The following is a 6,436-nucleotide window of genomic DNA, read 5'->3' as shown; positions in this document are numbered from 1 at the left end:
AGTTTCTCGACGACAAATTTGTCCTTACATCGTTGTGTATTGTAAATCACCGACTATTACTATGCGGAACAGAGTCATCAGTGGCAAAGGGTCAAGTTCACGGCTTGCGACTCACTTATCAAGCGCATTGCCGCACTCGCGATGGCCTCAAGGCTACAACGGGCCCCTTTGTATTTGTCGAATCTGCCCCTTCTCTAATCGCCTCTATGTCAATAAATAAGCGTAGTTAATATATTATGATGAGAAGAATCTTAAAATACATCCATTGTTAATAAGAATTTTATAGTTTGAAAATTACTAGAAACGTAAATATGAGATATTACTATCTTTTTCTGAAATCACTAATTCTATAGTTCGATCTAGTGAGTCGTTTGACACAATAGGTCACAAACTGAATTGTCTTCTTTGAAAGCCGGAATAATAGTAATATATGATTTATTATAGCAAAACCTAAATTTCTTTCCTAAGTGTAAACCTTACAGAATCCCATAATGACTGATTCGTTTGAACTGTCCTGCCTTTCGAAGGCTTATTTTGGCCACGAATCTAAACACTATTGATCAATGCAAAGTCAGCCACGCTACAGTCAGATCGAGCTATCCATCAGCGTCTTCTACGCTAGCTAATCTAAGGATAGTAAGTACTACATGATAGTGAAGGCGTATTTTCCCACTTAGTTTTGTAACTAAAAAAGAGCTATATAAATTTGATGATTTAGCGTTTATAGCCCTATGTAGATGGTTGAGATTCGTTTTCGTCACCTAGAAGCAAGTACATTTACTATATTAAGGTTGTTCCGTCACAGCCATATATCCTGTACGTACGAGTGTGAGCGAGTAAATCTTGTATGAAGACACTCTTATGTATAGCTACACTTACGCCAACCACTCGAACGACACCAGGTTGGAGTTTCGAGGTTATAAATCAGTTGGGCTATCAAGCGTAATATTTATGCAACAGCTGGAGAAGAAGAATATGCCATAGTGTTTATGTGTAAACCGAAGCACCTTACGTGGAACGCTATTGGTATTTAGTAGTTGGCAAACGTCTTTTATGTAGCAGAACGAATACTTGTTCTATGAAGTCTTAATAGCTAAAATAGTTCATGTTCAATCTGGCAACAAAGCGAACGCTAAAGCTATAATTGTAGAAAAAATCATCGTATTAGATGTTTCAAATTCAGTAATACAATGGCGAGCAGCTAAGTTGTTCAAGGATGTATGGATATTGTGTTTGGTCTTACGCTCTGTGGCGGTTTGTTTCTTCTTTCGACTCAGCAAGAAGCATATATGGGCGGCATTAGTTTTTCTTCAACCTCAATGATTACACCGTAAGAAATGTGCTTAACAAAGTTCGCTCCGCGATGAAAGTTATGTTGAAGCGCAGACCACGTATAGAGTTAGTAAGTTGAACCCGTCTGCGTGTATAACTACTAGTTCGCTTAGCACACGTATGCTGCTCGACAGTGGACACTATTTGATTCAGATTTTGTGCCTTATACATGTGATTTTGTTAAAATACTAAATGAAGGTGTAATATTTATAACGGCTCGTAAAGTACGCAAACAGCCATCTACGGTCTCAAAAAAGCGGCTCATTTGCAATGCATCTTCAGTAGGCGTTCAAGATAGTTGGATGACCAGCAGAGGTATATGGTACTTGCTGTTATACGTCATGTATCAGCGTATGTCTTCTCACCCAGAGCGAACGCGAGAGCGCGACATGCTAGTTGCCATGTCGTCACTTCATTGTAGATCAATAAAGAGCAGCAACATCATTAACAGGTTCGCGTCTGATGGCCGATTCCCGTTCGGATCGATAAAGTTGCAGAGCGGACAAAGTATCTTTGTACCGCCTATTTCGCATCAGTGCGCGGAAAAATAACGCTACTTCCGCTACTATGCCTGCTTGAGTTCGACAATCGTAGGACATTCACGAAATGTGAAAGAATCTGCAGGTGGCGCTATTGTTTAAAAATCTTTTAGGCGGCTTTTCGATCTGTGTTGTCAACTTGTTGCGACCCAGTTGTCTGAAGTCGGCCGAAAGATTATAGCATGGCATTTTCCTTATGGAACGGTAATATTTCCTCTTGTCGTTACAGATCTACATAATCGGGTCCACTCGATTTATTAGTTATGTTAGAGAGAGCAGTGGAAGTAAACCCACAGCTTGAGCATACGCAAGTGGTATTTTGTATAATATATTAATACAACTATATATGTAAAGAAAGGAATGGAAATGACGATAGCTAGAATAGTATTACATACACACTCTATTAGTATGTAGTACCAATAGAGTTTAGTTTCTAAGCATTCACTATTCAACGTTACGTACCTCCCTCTGCACATTGTTAACGTACGTTCACACTTTCGTCGATGCTGACACATTATATATGGAAGGGTGTAACACGTCGTTACATTTTTGTCAAGCTGAGTCTATCTATGCTCGATTTTCTCTGTGCCATTTAACAAGTGTGAATAGTTATGTTTGCTGCGTGGTCATTTCCATTATTCTCTCAATGCAAAATTATAGCGTCTGTAAACATGTGTCGTCTACATCATTGTGGTTAAGGATCTTAGCTCTCAGATGTATAAGCGGATAGTAAAGCAGTAGCTCAGGGGCTCATGACATCCGAAGCAACTCTGAAAGGACGGTATCCGTTTGTAAAGCTTGAAACTGTCACCGCTCATGTAAATTTAATGTTATTATAATAGTCATAGCATCTGTTGAGCACTCAAAACATCGAGCGACTCTTAAGCCAGATGTCTTCTGCCAATTTTGAAACTATGTAATGACAGCTTTAGTTCTGAGGATGAATCGTCGAGACAATAATGGTATGCATTAGCTTTACTTCTTCTGATCTCTATGCTGCAGCAATTAAGCCAAAGGTCGCCTTGGGTAGTGCCTACACAGCCTGGGGCGGCAACGGACACAGTCTGGTGCTACCTTCTTCCCTGCGAGATCTTCATTCATAGGAAACCTTGTACAATGCCATTTCCAAGACAAACAACTTTAGTATTACGAATACTTGAAATAAAATCAGCAGCTTCTCTCTCTCTGTATGTATATGTATATACAAGCGACTTAGATATCAACGTGCATCCATTCAGGTAGATTCCAACATCGAAATACTGCTCTCCTTTTTGAAGGAAACGCAAGACGAAAAGATGTTTACTTGCGTGCGACTAAGGACAGTCATCAAGGTACCGACTGAGAGTTCGCTTTACCAGTTTGCTAGAAAGATATAGTTGTACTTTTTGGTTCTAAGGACTGTGCCTCTTTTTGTTTTAGAATTCCTCTATTAGCTATTTAGGATAGACAAGTTGATCCAGTTTGGAAATTGCATGAAAATCGTACGAGTCACTGGTACCATTGTTGCCACCCCATCGTGGGGTATACATTGAATTGAATGTTAGGCGCTGCCATCTGAATGATCATTCATTTTGTTTAGTTCATATAGGCAGTCTGCCGGTGCTGGAGGATAGGGCAACGTATTAGCGTCGCTACCTGAGCAGAGAAAGCTGTAAGCAGAAACAGAAATACGTGATCACTTGCTCACACTAACAAGTGTGCTCATGCAAATACTCAGACATAAACAGTCATCTCCGTAGTGAGCATATGAATGTCTTCATGCTCTACACTTGTAGAAGAATAGTCAAAAGGTTCGCATGGCTCAGTGTAGTTACGTTAAGCCGGAAACAATTTATGGAATGGACCTAGTGAAGATGGGTGGCGGCGGCGGCGGCAGCAACACCATTTTTATTACTACGACAGCTACTCATTTGTTGTCTTATTAAATATCCAAACTTCACTTCTTTAAAAGAGTGACTCATCTCTCTCTGTTTTACTGCATAGAAGTCCACTGACAAAGTACGGAGGCAGCAGTTACTGTTGCCTGAATCTGTTAAGTGTAGTTTGAAGAAAAGGTGCGCGCAGACAATAAAAGAAAGAAGGCAAGTTAAGTGTAGGAATGGTGGAAGCGGAAAAGACGGTAGCGGTGCCCTCACACAGTTCGCGCAATTACGGCTCATGTATGCTACATACACGTTGAGGTTCTCAATATGTGTCCCTGACATATATTTCCCCAAACATATCACCCATCACAGGGTTTGCTAAACCGAAAAGCGTTTGGAACTGCTACCTGTTCAGACAAATTGCTCATGCGCTGCTGGTTGATTCAGGCCAACAATAGGCTAATAAGGACCTACGGGAATTAGCGTCTACTGCAAACAACGATTTTTGTAGTATTATCCAGTCCGTTCTAACAATAAGCGCAAATCTGCATTCAAACTGCATCAACTTTACTCTCTGTCGTGGCAAAATCAGTTCGATAAATGTTTTTTTCCCAAAAATTTTCTTCCCAAGATGTTTTTAAGCATACCTAGCTAAATTTAATGCTTGGGTCCACAGATTTCAAATTGTTGTCTAATTTATGCAGGTTTTTAAAATGCCGAACAAATGCAATTGTCACCTTGGTCGAGCATCTTTAGATAGCTGACGTCTCTTATTTTACATATCGCAAATAACAAGCGAATTAGATTGATTGAAAAGTTGCGTTTCCTATTAGAGCTTATCCACTGATGCCAAGAGAAAATCTATAGAGAAAATCGTCTTATACTAAAAAAATTGGTACCGCCAGCGTAATCATGATTATTTTTTAGTTTAAAATTATTTTTTGCTCTTCCAGAACATCTTACGAGCTCCAAATAGATCGGGGATATAAAGCAGCTAAGCAGATGGACCTGGATGCATGTGTTATCTTTACTTATCCAATACATTTAAGAACAGAATCCCAACCTCTAGATTAACAATGTCATGCTATTTTGCAATGTGTATCACACACTCATTCGAATTAGAGTTTAAGCGCTACCTTGAGCCACGCTGAATCAAAGTGTCGCCCAGATGGTTGGAGAATTCTGACCCGGGAAACATACCCAAGTACCTATAAAATATTACTGAATTGCTTCCAGAAACATACGCAATATTCAAACTGGATGTTATTGTGAATAAATAACTGTTTTGGAGATGAGTAGGAAAATTACATTTCAAGCCTATTTTGTCTTTACTTCAACAAGTCCGTACAGGGGTGTTGAAGGTGTCAATTACCTAGGAAATAATAACCAGCCAACTCAGAGCCAAATTAGTACCGCTTCGTACCAATGTCCTAATTTGTAATGACCAGCAAGAGCTACAAGCGTAGGGCGTTAAATCATTGAGACTATCAAAAACGCTACACAGACATTACTCACCTTCTTGCCAGGGTGACATTGTCTAGCCTTATTAGGCAATTAAGTGCCGATTGAAGAGCTTGCCAATATGTCTTTCCCAATAGGGTTCGTGGTCAAAAGCCCGAAAGTGCCGGTTCGCTGTGATGAACTGACAGTCGTGAGATGATGAGCGACGAGATCTCCCAAGGTTACCTCACCACTTCTGCCCTGTCTTTAGGGCGCAGATGCTACTTAGTTAGCTAATATCCGAAATTGACTAACCACAGTGCCATCACTGTGAAAAAATTACCTAAAGGAGCTTCCTAGGTGATCGAAATAAAAGTGCGAATTAGAGAAACAAGCGAGTGGTGTTAAAACCGGTTTCGGCTGCAACTACCAAAAGAAAAAGATCATCAGTAGACTTCCCCAGTATCTTGCCATTTAATTTTTTGTACATCTCAATTTCACTCTCTCCCCTTTGGAAAGGCTACTAAGTGGCTATTATATAAATGTAAAGCTTATTTATATTTATGTTTTATGCGTTCATAGCGACGTCGCTTTTTGATCCTTCGATGTCGGCTCTTCCTATCATTGCGAAGCAGAGTTCGCCAAGTGTATTTTGGATTGTTCACCCACTAATAGAGGACATGAGTCGGGTTTAGACCGTCGTGAAACAGGTTAGTTTTACCCTACCGTTCGCAGTTGTTATGGTGATGGTAATCCTGCCTAGTACGAGAGGAACCGTAGGTTTAGACGATTGGTATTGTGTTTGATTGAAAAATCAGAGGCACTATCTAATGGATTATGACTGAACGCCTCTAAGTCAGAATCCAACCCAGAGTCCATAACGTTAGTGTCTGGGATGTGTATTGTTTATTAAATAGTTGTGCGAGTGCATAACTGAGCAATATGAGCAAATTGAAATGAAGACAATCTACAAATGACAGAATTTACTGACAGAAATTACTGTTGTAATTAGTAGAGCAGTTACCATACTGCGATCTAATGAGACTTTTGGGCGTTTGCGATAAAATAATTGGCTTGTTGCCGGGATGGAATACCATTAATTTCCACACGTAAATGTATATATATAAACACTATATGTATAACAATATATTATTAAATATATTGCTGTTATTTGTGGATGAGCCGCATTTGGGGCATAGTCGGCGCTTACTAAGCACAACATCCCCTTCAATATTATACGATCCACCTTGCCGCTGTCTCAGG

Source organism: Varroa destructor, unplaced genomic scaffold, assembly GCF_002443255.2.
Source record: "Varroa destructor unplaced genomic scaffold, Vdes_3.0 BEIS01000004.1, whole genome shotgun sequence".
Classification (NCBI taxonomy): Eukaryota; Metazoa; Arthropoda; class Arachnida; order Mesostigmata; family Varroidae; genus Varroa; species Varroa destructor.
Note: the sequence above shows the minus strand (reverse complement) of the source record.